Source organism: Galeopterus variegatus, unplaced genomic scaffold (assembly GCF_000696425.1).
Source record: "Galeopterus variegatus unplaced genomic scaffold, G_variegatus-3.0.2 Scaffold14, whole genome shotgun sequence".
Taxonomy (NCBI): domain Eukaryota; kingdom Metazoa; phylum Chordata; class Mammalia; order Dermoptera; family Cynocephalidae; genus Galeopterus; species Galeopterus variegatus.
In genome coordinates, this window is record NW_007726125.1 from 1,127,143 (window position 1) to 1,143,623 (window position 16,481).

The 16,481-nt window shown below is 42.4% G+C and overlaps 1 pseudogene; it reads left to right on the forward strand.

Annotated features, from left to right (window-relative positions):
• Positions 1 to 10,310: 10,310 nt before the first annotated feature.
• LOC103584139 lies at positions 10,311 to 10,636 on the forward strand (annotated as a pseudogene).
• The last annotated feature ends 5,845 nt before the right edge of the window (positions 10,637 to 16,481 follow it).

Consider the following 16,481-nt stretch of genomic DNA (forward strand, 5'->3'; position numbering starts at 1 on the left):
ACAAGAAGGTCAAGGGTTCAGATCCCCATATCTGCCAGCTGCAAAAAAAAAAAAAATTCCTCCGTTGTTGATTTGTTTAGATTTCTCTCAACCCATCATAAGGCCTTTCCCAAACCCTCTGACAGAACTGTGGAACATATCACCAAATCTACGAATGATCAGTTTGGGCAGAAGCTTATTTCCTGGAGCACCTAGCCTTCTTGCTCCACCCTGGCTCGGCTGCTCTCCGGCTGCTGCCCTGCGGTGGTGCTGAGTCTCCCCTCACTGTCATCCCGAGGTCACTTTCATCTCCTGTGTTCTGACCTCTGCAGCCCTGGTTGTCTTCTTGCTTTATGTCCTCCTCAGTTTTGGTGGAGGACATTCAAAAAGGGATGGGGGGGCGGGAGTACAGAGAAGGTGAAATCTTTGAGACTGTGTGTTGGAAGACGTTTTTGCTTTTATACTTGATGGTTAGTTTCACTACAAGTAGTCTTCATTGGAAGCCCTCTTCCTGGGCCGGCCCGGTGGCGCACTGCTACAGTGCGCTGCTTCGGAGCACGGTGGCGCTCCCGCCGAGGGTTCGGATCCCACATACAGACCGGTTCCCGCTCACTGGCTGAGCGAGGTGCGGGAGCAACACCGAGGGTTGCAATCCCGTTGCAGGTCCCGGTACGGTACGGGCGCGACACTGAGGATTGCGATCCGTTGCCGGACACGAAAAAAGACAAAAAGGAAAAAAAAAAAAGGAAACCCTCTTCCTTTAGGTCTTCGAATGTGTTGCTTTGCTGTTTTCTCACATCCAGTGTTGCCGTCGGGAAGGCCATTCACGTTCTGTTTCCTCTTCCTTTGTAGGGGGGCTGGTTTTTTGAGGGTTGTTGTTTATTTATTTTTGTTTTCCCCCCATTCTCTGAAGGCTTAGTGTTCTGATCTTTCATGGTGCTGTGCCTTGGTATGGGTCCGTTGTTATTGTGCATGGTGCTGGGCAGTGAGTATGTATATGGAAACCAGAAACTCCTGTGTTTCAGTTCCTTCTGGGAAATTGTCTCATCTTTTTGATAATTTTCTTCTCTTCATTTTCTTTGCTCTTTCTTTCTGTAACTTCTGTTAGTAAGTTAATGGGTCTCCTGGATGGCTTTTTTAGTTTTCTTATCTATCCCCTCCTATTTTCTATTTCTTTGTCTTTTGTTGTTCTATTTCCTGATAAATGTTCTCAACTTTCTCTTCCAACCTGTTTTAGTCCGTTTTGTGTTGCTGTAACATAATACCTGAGACTGGGTAATTTATAAGGAACAGAGGTTTATTTGGCCTACGATTCTGGGACAGCTGCATCTGGCACGGGCCTCAGGCTGCTTCTACTCATGGCGGAAAGTGGCAGGAGCCGGCGGGTACAAGCAGATCACGTGGTGAGAGGAAGCAAGAGAGAGAGAGAGGAGGTGCCAGGGTCTTTTTAAACAATGTGCTCTCGCGGGAACTGATAGAGGGAGAACTCACTCATTAATCCATTCATGAGGGATCCGCCCCCATGACTCAATCAGTTTCCAGCACTGCCACACCGGGGATCAGATTTCCACATGAGTTTTGGAGGGGACGACACATCCAAACTCCATCACAACCCTTCTGCTGAACTTTTATTTCTGCTATTGTATTTTTGATTTCTAAGAGCTCTTTTCTGTTCCCTGATGTTTCCTTTTTTAATAGCATCCTGTACTCATTTCATGGATGTGATATTAATCTTAGGTTATTTCTGTTTTTACATTTTCTTCTACTCCTTACATTGTCTGCCTCTGTTTTGTCTGAGTTCCTTTTTGTTTGTTCATTTTGGTCTTCATCAAGAGGCTTTCCTCAAACCTCTGGAGATCCTTGACTCTCTATTCATAATTAAGACAGAGACACTAAATATGTGTAGCGTCCTTGTTTCTGAAAATTTTTAAAAATTAATGTATATTTATATTTATTCTGTAGCAGAGATTGCTAGTTGTCTCCCAATATTCATTCTCCCCACCTTCCTTTATTAAAAGAGATCCTGAGCTCTAGCTGGGCACATCTGGACTACATTCCCATTCTCTCTGAATGCAAGTGTATTCTTCCCAATGGGATGTGAGCAGAAGTAGTATAGGCAACTTTGGGATATGTCCTCAAACAATAAGGAGAATGCCTCCTGTTTCCTCTTCTTTCCTTCTCATTGAATGGAATGTGAATGCAGTGACATGATCAGGAGCATCCGTCTTAGACCATTAGGTGAAAACTCTGAGAAGGACAGAACAGTGGTAGCAGAGGGGCCTGTGGCCCCAACACTGTGGAACCATAATATTAGCTGGACTGCTCTAGACTATCACATGACTGAGAGATAAGCATCGATTTTGTTTAAAGCCCTGCTATTTTAGGGCCAAGCCCGTGGTGCACTCGGGAGGGTGCGGCGCTGGGAGCACAGCAGTGGTGCTCCCGCCGCAGGTTCGGATCCTATATAGGGATGGCGGGTGCACTCACAGCACTCACTGGCTGAGCGCAGTGCGCCCGGTCTCAAAAAAGGACAAAAAAAAAAAAATAAAGTCCTGCTATTTTAGCCTTTGTTACAGGAATTGAACCAAGGCCTATTATACTTAAATAGAAAAAAATTTAAAAACCTATCGAGACATAGTTAACAATAGTTGCCTTTGGGGATGTAAGGCCTACTGGAAAACTTCTATCATCTACTTTACAGTTTTCTAAACTATTTGTATTTTTTAAAACAAATATGGGTCTGGCTGGGTTAGTTCACTTGGTTAGTTCACATGATGCCAATAACACCAAGGTCAAGGGGTCAGATCCCCATACCGGCCTGCCAAAGAAACATGTATTACTTTTAAAATCAGGAACAAATAATAAAGAAAGGATACCATTTAGGGGCCAGCCCGGTGGCGCACTGGAGAGTGCGCCGCTTGGGAGCGTGGCGGTGCTCCCGCCGAGGGTTCGGATCCCATGTGGAGACCAGTTCCGCTCACTGGTTGAGCGCGGTGCGGGCGTGACACCGAGGGTTGCGATCCCGTTGCCCGTCAGTAAAAAAGACAAAAAGGAAAAAAAAAAGAATACCATTTAGTTTTAAACAACTGACTGGAAACTGTGTGCATGTGTAGGGTTTCTATTTTTTTTTTTTCCTTTTTGTCTTTTTTACTGGCTGGTAACGGGATCGCAACCCTCAGTGTCGCGCCCGCGCCGCGCTCAGCCAGTGAGCGGGAACCAGTCACCACATGGGATCCGAACCCTCAGCAGGAGCGCCACCACACTCCCAAGCGGCGCACTCTCCAGTGCACCACCAGGCCAGCCCGTGTAGGGTTTCTAGACCCCGACTTTTTGTTGTGTGTCCCCCAAATGTCAGTATCTCTAGGGTTGTGTCTGTTATTGTTTCTTTGTTTGTTTTTCTCTTGGGCAAGCCAATTTCCCCTGCCTGAAGAATACTCCAGTCTACTATCCAGGAGTATAAGCCTGAATGTTGGTGTTCTGGGAGCTAAGAGAGAAAAGAGAAAAGAAAAGAGAAACTGAGAGCCTCGCTATTTGGTGTATAGACTTTCTCTTAATCGCCATTTGCACTCCTAGCTTTTGTTCTATCTTACCCTATGTGTAGAGCCTTTCTGACTCAATTTCCCCAGTTAACTTCCTGTCTATAGTCAGGGAGGACAAGGGTAGTCATCAGCACTGAACAGCTGGGGAGAAGATCTGGGCATCTAACTGTTCCTTGTATATACTTTAGACCAGTCTTTGTTTTCAGCCCTGTCTCCCCCCTATTCGGGTACCTCTGGTTCTGTTTCTGAAGTTCTTTAGTGTCATTCCACTTGCTTCTTATTAGCTTTTCCTCTCACCCTGGTTCTCAGGCACTTTGGTTTCAGCTTTCTTTATTCTGCATTGCCAATCACCGTTCGTCCATGTATTGTGGACAGTGGAGTCGGCCTGCCACTGGAAAGCCCCTACCTGGACAGAAGTTAAAAGTTAAGGCATAAGCAAAGAGAGGTTATACAAGTTAGACACATGAATTTTAGAACCCAGAACCTGGACTCTGAATCAGGACCCAGATGACCTGGCTTGCGGAATGGCAAAATATTTTCCCTACATGCTACCATAAACTAAGTTGTTTACAGGTGCTGATGTAGCTGCTCTAGCAGAAGGCAGAATTAAAAACCTAAGAACTTTTTTTGAGCTCCTCAGGCCTGTTAACCATAGCCACCACCATCCTAGCATCCTCCTCTGAGGAATAAAAGGGAAACACTGGGAATTCACATGCACTCAGATGTATCATTTGTCTAAGTCAGGGGCTGCAAACTTTTTTTCTTAGAGGGCTATATAGTAAACATTTCAGACATTGCAGACCACATGGTCTTATCTCCTTGTAACTACTCACTTCTGCCATTATAGCATGAAAGCAGCCACAGACAACACATAAATATTGTGTTGGCTGCATTCCAATAAAACTTTACTTACAAACACAAGTAGTGGGCCAGATTTGGCTCATTAACTGTAGTTTGCTGACCCCTGGTCTAGGTTATTCATACCTTTTCATGCTTGATAAAGCTTGTGAGAGAATTTCTCCATATCTGTAAGTATCAGTTATTTTCAGGTCAAATTCAGAACTTTGGTTTGATGTGTCGTTTGTTGTTGTTGTTATTGTTTTTTCTTTGTTCTCTGGCCTATTTTGTTGCTGTTAGTTTGTCATTCCTTTGTAGATAATCTGTCTCTTCTCCCTGGTTACTTTGCAGTTTTGTTACAATATGTCAAAGTATGGATTTTGTTTTATTTATCTTGTTTAGAACTCAGAGTATATTTCAATCTGAAGACCTTTATCAGGGAGCCATGTGCCCAACTAAAAATCAATGTTCTATTATGATAGAACAGTGATTCTCAAATTTTAGCATCCACCAGAATCACTGGAGAGATTGTTAAAACTCAGTTGCTAAGCCCCATTTCTAAGTTTTTGATTCAGTAGGTCTGGGATGGGGCTGAGAATGTGCATTTCTAACAAATTTGCAGATGATGTTGACGTTGCCTGCATTGGGACCTCACTTGGGGGACCATTGCATTAGACAAGGGGAAAACAGATACTGGAGAACAACTGGCAGACTTGCTACACGTACTTTTCAAATGTTCTAGAAAATTTTTCAAGATCTCTTCAAATATTGCTTTTTCCCCATATTCTCTATTCTTTCCCTCTATAAGTTTAGTCAGGTACATTTTAAGCCTTCTCATTCTGTCATTCATATCTTTTAATCTCCCTGTTGTATTTTTCCACTCTTTATCTTTGTGCTACATTCTAGGTAATTTCCTCAGATCTATCTTCCATTTTACTAACTTCTCTTCATCTGTGTCTATTGCTGCTGTTCAAGCTGTTCATTGCATTTTTTCTTCTTCAAGGATTAGCTTGTCCCATCTAAAACTTCTATTTAGTTCTTCAAATCTGCCTACTCTTTATTCAGAATCCTCTTTTGGTTTTTTATTCTTTCTTTTATGCCTTTAGTTATACTAATTTTATATTCTCTTTCAGCATGTAGTTCTTTTTTTTTTTTTTTGTCTTTTTTCGTGACCGGTAAGGGGATCACAACCCTAGGTGTGGGGTTGCCCGCAACGTGCTCAGCCAGTGAGCGCACCGGCCAGTCCTATATAGGATCCGAACCTGCGGCGGGAGTGCTGCTGTGCTCCCAGCGCCGCACTCTCCCGAGTGCGCCATGGAGCCGGCCCCAGCATGTAGTTCTATTATCTCAAGTTTTAGGAGCTCTAATCCTATTTGTTGTATCTGCTGACTCTTGCTTATGGTGGATTATTTTCTAATGTTTTTAGCTGTGCTTTTATCTTTAAGGGGGCTTAATTCTTTTTCCTACGGGAATCCTGACTAGTGGGAATATGACTCAAGTGTAGTTTTGTTTTTGCCCCATGAGTCATAGAGTATCAATTACTAGGCATAGGAATTATATTAGATGGATACTATAAATTCATACCTTAAAAGTCAGGTAGGGCCAAGTTTTTGTTTTCTCAAGGGGCTTTTTTCCTCCTCCCAGAGCCCAGCCAGGGATAGTCAAGCTTTCTTATTAACTTTGCCAGTAAGTAGGTTTCACCTTTCCAAATCTGGAATTTTACCCTACTTACAAGCTAATACATTAACCTGTTGCTATTTCATGGATGATTGCAGAAGGCATGAGATTCCTGAGTGAGAGACAAAGGACTTTATTACTCACTGAGCAGCATAAGAATTAGTTTTATGTCAATTCCTTTTTGCCCACCAAGTCCCAGAGGTGACACAGAAGGGCCCAGATGGATGCCAACACTGGCAGGGGGCTCTGTTACAGGAGAGGAACAACTTGCTCTTTGTCCTAAAAAAAGACATTACCTCATTGCTCAAAGTTGCTCACTGCAAACACAATCCTGAGAAATGGCGCAGTAAAGAGTGATCAGAGCTTTGTATTTGTGACGTAGCCGGCAAGAATGTCCAGGAATGCTCAAAACCCATAGAGGATTACCTCTTCAAACATATCTTTTCCTTGAGGGTGCAACTTTTTTTTTTTTTTTTTTTTTAAAAAGATGACCGGTAAGGGGATCTTAACCCTTGACTTGGTGTTGTCAGCACCACGCTCAGCCAGTGAGCGAACCAGCCATCCCTATATAGGATCCGAACCCACGGCAGGAGCGCTGCTGCGCTCCCAGCGCTGCACTCTCCCGAGTGCGCCCTGGGCTCGGCCCTAGAGTTATTATTGAAAGGTGTTGATTTACTCCTAGCATTTTACTGATTTTTGTTTCAATGTCTTAAGTACCTTTAGTTCCTTTCTTTCTTATTTTCTGTTTGTCTTTTGTATTTGTTAGTTTCTTGGGGTGATAGATAAACTATTTTTTTTCTCTTTTGTTAGCATTTTTGTTTTGCTGGTAGGTATTGTTCTTTCTTGAGGGTGCAACTTTTTGAGGATCCTGGCCAGGGTTTCAGGTCTAACTGCCTGACTTATGCAAGTTCACAGTCTCCTTTTACCAAGTGGGTGTTAAACCCGAGATTCCAACTGTCAAAGCCAAAAGGAGCCTAAGGCAATATGATGACTAAATGTCACGTGGTATCTTGAGTAGGATCATGGAAGAGGAAAAGAATATTAGGTAAAAACTAGGGAGATCTGAATAAAGTATAGACTTCAGTTAATTAAAAATAAATAGGCAAGCAAACAAACATTTGAAGCTCCTGGAGTATTGGAGATATATATATTTTTTTTTTTTTTCTTTTTTTGGGGGGGGTGGCTGGGGGGTATGGGGATCTGAGTACTTGACCCTGGTGTTAATAGCACCATGCTCTACCAAGTGAGCCAGCCAGTGCCAGCCAAGGGATTACTGGATAGATAACCATATGTTTACCATCTGATTTTCAGTCACTTCGAGAACTCAACTATGAATTACATTTTTTGTTACGCTGTACCAAGCATTTCTAGGTGTTTCCATTTACTTTTGTCTATGACTTTGTTGGAAACCAGGTGTTTAAAATTTATATTCCTGGGTCCCGCCCCCAGAGACTGTAATTTACTGAGCTAAGGCCCAGGATGCTGCCTTATAATAAATGACTCTGATATAGGTGATCTGTGGGTCAAACCTTAAGAAATACTGTTACTAAGAATGGAATCATAGACTGGGTCGAAGAGTTAATATGGTCAAAGTTTCCTTTTTTTTTTTGTCTTTTTTACAAGGAGCACTATGTCTTAATGGTCTATAGTCTTCAAATTGAAGATAATCAACTTCTTGATATGGCAAACATCCTTCCCAGTCTCCTATTGCAGAGACCAGAAAGGCAGGTGCCACTGCTCAGCCTCCCTCACGTAGATTGGGTTGGCCATGTAACGAGTTTTATTATTGAGGCACAGGGAGAGCCTATTAAAAAGCACCTAGGCAACTTCTGGTTTGCAGATAAGAGGGACATACCCTGCTGTACCTAGCACCTTTCTCCCTTATACTTTAAGTGCAGAGGTGATGCTTGGAACTATGGAGCCATCTTGCAACGATGAAAAGAGAAAGCGTAAAAATAAATTCAGTATTTAGAACAATAGAAAACCTTGATCGGTGTTAGCATTGTTAGAAGCTAAACCAACACTCGCAACTGTTTTCCTCTAGACTTATGTGAAATAAGGATAACTCTATTTGTTTAAACCGCTGGAGTCAGTTTTCTATTTCTTGCAGTCAAAATCATTCCTTATGGGCTTAGGTAAAGATCCTCATTTTTTTAAAAAAATATTTTATTTTTATGTAATTTTAGAATTACAGAAAAGTTGCCATAATACGAAGAATTCCAATATACTCTTTACCCAGATTCCCCAAATGTTAACATTTTACTATGCTTGCTTTATCATTTCTCTCGCTATATGTTCATTTTTTCCAAACCATTTGAGAGGAAATTGATATGCTGCTCCTTTACCCCCGAATACTTCAGTGTTTATTTTATAAAAACAAGAATATTCTCTTACATAACCACAGTAAAATAATCAAAATCAGGAAATTAACATTGACATAATACTATTATCCAATCTACAGGTATCATTAAACATTTTGCCAATTGTCTCAATAACATTCTTTCTGGCAAAAAGAAAATCTAAGATCACTCATTATATTTAGTTGTCAGGTCTGTGTAGTATCCTTTAATCTGGAACAGTTGTTTAGTCTATTTGTCTTTTATGACTGAAAATTTTTGCAGTGACAGGCCAGTTATTTTGTAGAATGTCCCCTAATTCCAGTTTGTCTTATATTTCCTCATTATTTGTTTCAAATTGTGCATTTTGGGGCCGGCCCGGTGGCGCACTGGATAAGTGCACCGCTTGGGAAGCGCGGTAGCACTCCCGCCCGAGGGTTCGGATCCCACATACAGACCGGTTCCCGCTCACTGGCTGAGCGAGGCGTGGGGGAAACACCGAGGGTTGCAATCCCGTTGCTGGTCCTGGTCCGGTACGGGGGCAACACTGAGGGTTGCGATCCGTTGCCGGACACGGAAAAAGACAAAAGACAAAAAACAAAAACAAAAAAAACCCCAAAAAAACACAAATTGTGCATTTTGGGCAGGAATAGCACAGGAGCAATGTTTGTGTTCTTCTCGGTTTATCGTATCAAGAGGCACATGATGTCAAGTTCTCTAATTACTGATATTAAGTTTGGATCATTAATATCAGTAATTAGACAACTTGACATCATGCGCCTCCTGATATGGTGTTGCCTGCCAGGTTTCTCCACTATAAACTTTCTATTTTTCCCCTTTGTAATCAATAAGAATCTTGAAGGGAGATACTCTGAGACTGTATAAATATCCTGTTATTCAGCAAACTTGCAGACACTAGTTTTAGCATCCATTGATTCCTTTCCCCATTTATTTGTTTACATCAGAATGGGCTTATGAATTCTTATTTTTTCCAGTGAATTATAATCCATTATTATTATTATTCTGGTACTTAAATTATTCCACATTTGACCTTCAGGCTGGATTCTGTGTCCTTTTAACATGTCCTCACTTCTTGTACTTTTTCTGCTCAGTCCCAGTATCTTCCATTTCTCTGAGGAGCCCCAGTTCCTTGTAGTGGAGAAAGGCGTTTGGGGGGCTCTCCTTATTTCTGGGAGCTAGTTCTTCTTTCTGAGTTGGCTTTTAATGGGAGGAGTTATCCTTTAATTCTCACCACATCATCCTTTCTATCATGTGCCTTTTCAACCCCTACCTCCAGATTTTGCCTCCACCATTCAGGTCTTGTTTTTTCTTTTTGGGGTGGGCGGTGGGAGGGGAGGTGTTCGCTGGCCAGTAGAGGGATCCAAACCCTTGAGCTTGGCATTATAAGGCTGTGCTCTAACCAACTGAGCTAACCAGCCGGCCCTGCCAACATTCAGGTCTCTGTGCCTTTCTACCTATAGGAATTGGGAATTGGGACTGTGTTTCTCCAGAGACAAAGCCCAGTGGCTATGAGGAATTACAGTAAGTTTATCCAGTATGCATTCTTACATATTCATATCAAAATTATTTTCTAGACAAGTAGAGACAAAATTTAGACAGAACAAATATGAACAATTTAAGACAAGAATTTTTAGCAAATTACCTAACTAGAATTGTACAATGGTGTCCAAAATTCTTAGGCAAACGTGATATACAAATTCACATCCTTATTTTTTTGTTTCCTAAGTAATATTTACCATTTATTGAAAGCTTAAAGTCAGGTTCTGTTCTAGCTTCCTCTCTCTCCAGCCTCCCACTCAGTGTGTTCCATGGAACACGAGTTTCATAGATGGTTAACAGGAGCTTTCTGACAGAGTAAGAGGGGTGGGAGTGCAGACGCTAAGGTTCCTGTTTTCATCGTGTAGACAGCTCTACTGCAAAGATGGTTAATGTACCTAAAACCCGAAGAACTTTCGGTAAGAAGTGTGGCAAGCATCAATCAGCCTCACAAACTGACCCAGTATAAGAACGGCAAGGATTCCCTGTATGCCCAGGGAAAGAGGTGCTACGACCGGAAGCAAAGTGGCTATGGTGGGCAGACAAAGCCAATTTTCTGGAAGAAAGCTAAAACCACAAAGAAGATTGTGCTAAGGCTCGAATGTGTTTGAACTTAACTGCAGGTCCAAGAGGATGCTGGCCATTAAGAGATGCAAAGATTTTGAACTGGGAGGAGATAAGAAAAGAAAGGGCCAAGTGATCCAGTTCTAAACTTCGGGATTTTTTTTTCTTTTAATTTTGAGGAGAAAATGTTGAAGCTGTAGAAAATTACCTGTAGGAAATTAAACAGTGATATTCTTACTCAAAAAAAAAAAAAAAAAAGAAGAGGGATGGTACTGTGCAGTCCAACACACTTGGAGAAAACTAGGTTACAAGAAGTTAAGCAGATCTCTTGATCGTAGGACTTCTCAGAGCTTTTTCATAGGTGTTGTGACCTCTAACTAGAATGATGGAATATCCTGAACTTCCCAAACTTTCTTGATCACAGAATACTGCTTGAGAAGCACTTACTGGCCAGTGTTCCACTGTTCTTCCTCCAACACCCATAAATCGATTCTACTTCTTCAGTATCTCTAGAATTCATCCCCTTTCCATCCTAACAACCACTATCCAATTCAGGCCACTCAATCTCTCACTAATTGAGACTTTAATTGGTCTACGTGTGCATCAGTTGGGGTCCCAGCAGGAAACAGGTGGCACACTCAAACTGAGTAATTTGTAGAGAAGTTAATAAACAGACAGGCCAGGGTTTAGGGATAATGCAGTACCTCCTGGGGCTAGTTACAGTGGGAATCATTAACTCCAAGCCTAAAGGGACTTGGGGAGGGATTACTTACTGAGTTGGGGAGAGGGGATTGTTTGGAAGGAGCTGCCTGACAAGAGCGCTGGCCTTTGGGAGAGAGAAATAGCCAATTCAGTGACGGGAATTTACACCACAGAACTGACAAATGCTACTAATAGGGGCACACAGTAAGATAAAATTATTCTGTATAAAAAACTGTTTTGTTATGAACTCAGGAAATATTTTTATCTTTTTTTTTTTTTCCTTTTTGTCTTTTTCCATGTCCGGCAACGGATCGCAACCCTCAGTGTCGCCCCCATACCGGACCGGGGACCGGCAACGGGATCGCAACCCTCGGTGTTGCTCCCGCGCCTCGCTCAGCCAGTGAGCGGGAACCGGTCTGTATGTGGGATCCGAACCCTCGGCGGGAGCGCCACCACGCTTCCCAAGCGGCGCACTGTAGCAGTGCGCCACCGGGCCGGCCCAGGAAATATTTTTATCTTAAAAAAATTTTCCAACAATCCCACTGGTAGGTGTGTACCCACAGGAATGGAAATCACCACGTCGAAGGGATACTGTACTCCCATGTTTATCACAGTTCTATTTATAACAGCTAAGAGTTGGAACCAACCTTAATGTCCATTGACAGATGACTGGATAAGGAAATTGTGGTATATCTACACAATGCAATACTACTCTGCCATAAAAAAGAATGAAATTCTGCCATTCACAGCAACATGGATGAACTTAGAGAAAATTGTATTAAGTGAAAAAAGCCAGAAAGAGAAATTTTACTGCATATCCTCACTCATGAGTGGGAGCTCAAAAAATAAACAAAAAAAGAAAGATACAATGATCACAATAATTCACCGAAATTTCAAAAGAGAACAGAACTGAGGCCACTAGAAAGGAAAATGGGGAGGGGAAGGGGGGTTAGTGAGAAATTGGTAAAGGGTCATAAAAAACTATTACATTGTGTAATGATATAGAGATTACTCTGATTTGAGCATCACATATTGCATGCAGATATTGATATTCATGCTGTACCCCCCAGGTATGTACAATCATGTTACAATAAAAATAAATTTGGGATTATTATTATTATTATTATTATTTTTTTGTCTTTTTCCGTGTCCGGCAACGGATCGCAACCCTCAGTGTTGCCCCTGTACCGGACCGGGGACCGGCAACGGGATCGCAACCCTCGGTGTTGCTCCCGCGCCTCGCTCAGCCAGTGAGCGGGAACCGGTCTGTATGTGGGATCCGAACCCTCGGGTGGGAGCGCCGCCGCGCTTCCCAAGCGGCGCACTATCCAGTGCGCCACCGGGCTGGCCCTGAGATTATTTTTTAAATTTAAAAAAAATCCATTGAAAAAGCTTAGAAACTGTGACCAACCTAATGGTGAGGAGCACCCCTAGCACCCAGACTATACTCTCTAAATACCATTTCCCACTAAAAGTAACCAGGCTCCTTGGAGAAATGGCTGAGTACAGGTCTGGGGTGAGAAATTTAACAAGATGAGGCTGGAAAATCTTATGCCAGAAAGCAAGGAAGTATGAAAGATACTGGGGTCATGTCAAAAGGACTAAACAGTCACACCATAAAGGTATTTCTACTGGCCCAAGAGGGCCAATTTGAGAATTAAAAAATAAACAAAAAAACTATACACAAATATATGTGTATATATATATATATGCAGTGGATTGAAAGACATCAAATATATTAAAAATCCAATTATTCATAGTGATTTTTAAAAAACAAACCTCTTGGCTGGCCCGGTGGTGCACTGCTACAGTGCGCCGCTTGGGAAGCACGGCGGCGCTCCTGCCGAGGTTCGGATCCCACATACAGACCGGTTCCCGCTCACTGGCTGAGCGAGGTGTGGCCGCAACACCGAGGGTTGCGATCCCGTTGCCGGTCCTGGTCTGGTACGGGCGCGACACTGAGGGTTGCGATCCGTTGCCGGACACGAAAAAAGACAAAAAGGAAAAAAAAATAATAATAAAAAATAAATAAAAAACAAACCTCTTTGGTCACCTTTAGAAGATGCTAGGGAACCAGCTCATTCTGAAAACTGGTAAATAAAGGGAGTGTATTCACCATCTTTTCCTGTATAAATGTTCCACAAGGTAACAAAATAGTTAATGAGAGGAAGTGTTTTTTTAGAAGTCGTCTAACTGATAAATGAAGAAATGACATAATATCACCATTTGTAACTCCTAAGGAAAAAAGAAATCTAGAAAGTCATGATCAGTGGCTGCTGAATCCACATTATATGTGATGAAAAGCTGATGGGAAACTTTATATAATGAATGGGTCAAGCTGGCAACATCTGAACCCAATGATCAGTTTTTATATCACAAAAATACAAGTTCTTGATGTGATGTAACAGGAATTCTGAAATATTCTGCTTTTTGTCTTTTTTTTTTTTTTACTGACTGGTAACGGGATCGCAACCCTCGGTGTCGCACCCGTACTGGGAACCAGCAACAGGATCGCAACCCTCGGTGTCGCGCCCACACCGCGCTCAGCCAGTGAGCGGGAACCGGTCTCCACATGGGATCCGAACCCTCGGCGGGAGCGCCGCCGCACTCCCAAGCGGCACACTCTCCAGTGCGCCACCAGGCCGGCCCTCATTTTACTAATGGTGTCGCACCCGTACTGGGAACCAGCAACAGGATCGCAACCCTCGGTGTCGCGCCCACACCGCGCTCAGCCAGTGAGCGGGAACCGGTCTCCACATGGGATCCGAACCCTCGGCGGGAGCGCTGCTGCGCTCCCAAGCGGCGCACTCTCCAGTGCGCCACCAGGCCGGCCCTGAAATATTCTTACCAAAGGTTAAAACTGAGTCTGATCCACAGGATAAGACAAGAAACCCAGAATGTAATTCTACAGGATCAACATCAAATAAATTGCAACAAAAAAGGAGGGAGAATTTATAAATTAAGGGATTTAAGAGGTCTATCAATTAAATATAATGTATGGATCTTGTTGGGCACCTAATTCAAACATATGAACTGTTTAAACAATCATAAGATGAATGGAGAAATTTAAACACTAACCGAGTGTTTGATATTTTAAAATTATTTTTCAAGTATGACAATGGTATGGGGATTTTTTAAAAAATCCTAATCTGGAAGAATGGAGTCCAACCCCAGGCACTGTTAGTATTTTGGGGTGGATAATTCTTTGTTGTGAGGGTCTGTCCTGTTGCACTATGTTTAGTGGCATCCCTGGCCTGTACCCACTAGAAGCCACTAGTCCCTCTTCTGTCAGGCCAATAAAAAATAACTCCAAACATTGCCAAATGTCTCCTGGGAAGCAAAATTGCTCCCTATTGAGAAACACTGTGTTAGAGATACATACTGATTTATTGATGGTAGAAATACTATATCTGGGATTTGTCAAAATAACCCAAGGGGAGGTGGAGGTAGAGGTGAAACAAGTTTGACCCAGTGTTGGTTAATTGTTAAGGTTGGGGGGGTGGACACACGGGAATTCATTATACTATTTCCTCCGTTTACATGTTAGAAGTTTTCCATAATAAAAAAAAAAAGTTAGTTAAAAAATTGTAGTGCTGGCTGGTCGGTTAGCTCAGCTGGTTAGAGTGTGATGTTATAACACCAAGGTCATGGGTTCAGATCCCTGCACTGGCCAGCTGCCACCAAAAAAAAAAAAAAAAGAAAGAAAGAAAATTGTATAGCTATAGGAGTACTAAAATTCTACTTTCCCAAAGCATCTTTAGTATATTGGATTAAATAAGTTGCCTCTAAGTCAAAGAGGATTATGAGTATAATTAATAGTCATTTAAAAATTGTTGGTCAAGCCCCTTTATCTACTTTCCACATCCTGAAAGAGTGGATGATTTAGTGACTGGATAATAAATTCTTTTGCAAATCAGGTAATCTTTTTTTTTTGCTTTCAACAAAATTGGAGGACCTAATCATGTTATAATTTTTTATTATAAATCACTGAAACTTTTGTGGGTAAAACTAATAAGTCCTAAGAAATAGGTGACATTGCTGTAACAAAACACATCAATGTTTCTCGGAGCTTACGTTTATAAAAACGAAAAATAGGAAGAGAGTTGGTCAGGAGTCCGATCTCATTCTAGCAAGAACATCCATGTTCTTAAACTCTCATTGTAAAAGACCTTCATTTACCTCATCAAGAAATGCATTTCAAGTATCTTTTAGAATTATCAGGACAACACGTTACTATGATCAAATAGGCACTAACAATAATTGTAACTGATGCAAAATGTTCTTCTGGATTGAGTTAATAGCCTTATGGTCACAGAAAACAAATTTTAATTTTTGTTACAAATTGGCAGGATGACCAAAAATGAGACATACTTTAAAGTATTACATGGGGATAAAATTCTGTGAGGGAAGTGGAATAGAAACATGAGCTTAAAGAGAAAAAAATAAGTAAAATTCTCAACTGACAGTTTCGTTCGTGTACCTTTTAAAATAGACGGTGGGTTCCACTTGATACTTTTATGAGGTAATTTTTTATCTTGAAATTCACAATATGTTGGCAAGTATACACTTTACAATTTAAACATTAAACAAATATAGTTGTCAACCTTAAAATGTGTGGAAGGGTGCGTAAGTGTTCCCTGTCTCTTCAGGGTTCCACGGCAGTGCTGGCTCCCGGCTGCCACCCACCGCAGCAGCTGCGACTCCATGACGTTCACTTTGCTCACGTTACTCCAGGTGGTGCTTCCTACTGATTTCCCCTTCGTCTTGTTTCCCGTATTTAGTATTAAGCACCTTGATAAGCATCTTCCCAACTCCCTTGATTTCTATGCAGGACAATTGTAGAGCGTAAGTTGTTAAAATACACTTCAGGTTTCTTCAGCAAACCTACCAATAGCATCACCTCCGCTTCAGAATGAGAAAACAGGCTCAGAGGGGTAACTTCCACAAGGTCCCTCTGCCAGGAAAGCCATGTGCTTACCATGTCACTCAAGCTCATGAGTGCACGGGGTCATCTCCAGCCACACACACAAACCACCTCCCATTTTTTTTTTTTTCCTTTTTGTCTTTTTCCGTGTCCGGCAACGGATCGCAACCCTCAGTGTTGCCCCCGTACCGGACCAGGACCAGCAACGGGATCGCAACCCTCAGTGTTGCCCCCGTACCGGACCAGGACCGGCAACGGGATCGCAACCTCAGTGTTGCACCCGCGCCTCACTCAGCCAGTGAGCGGCTGGTCTGTATGTGGGATCCGAACCCTCGGCGGGAGCGCCCCTGCGCCTCCCAAACGGCC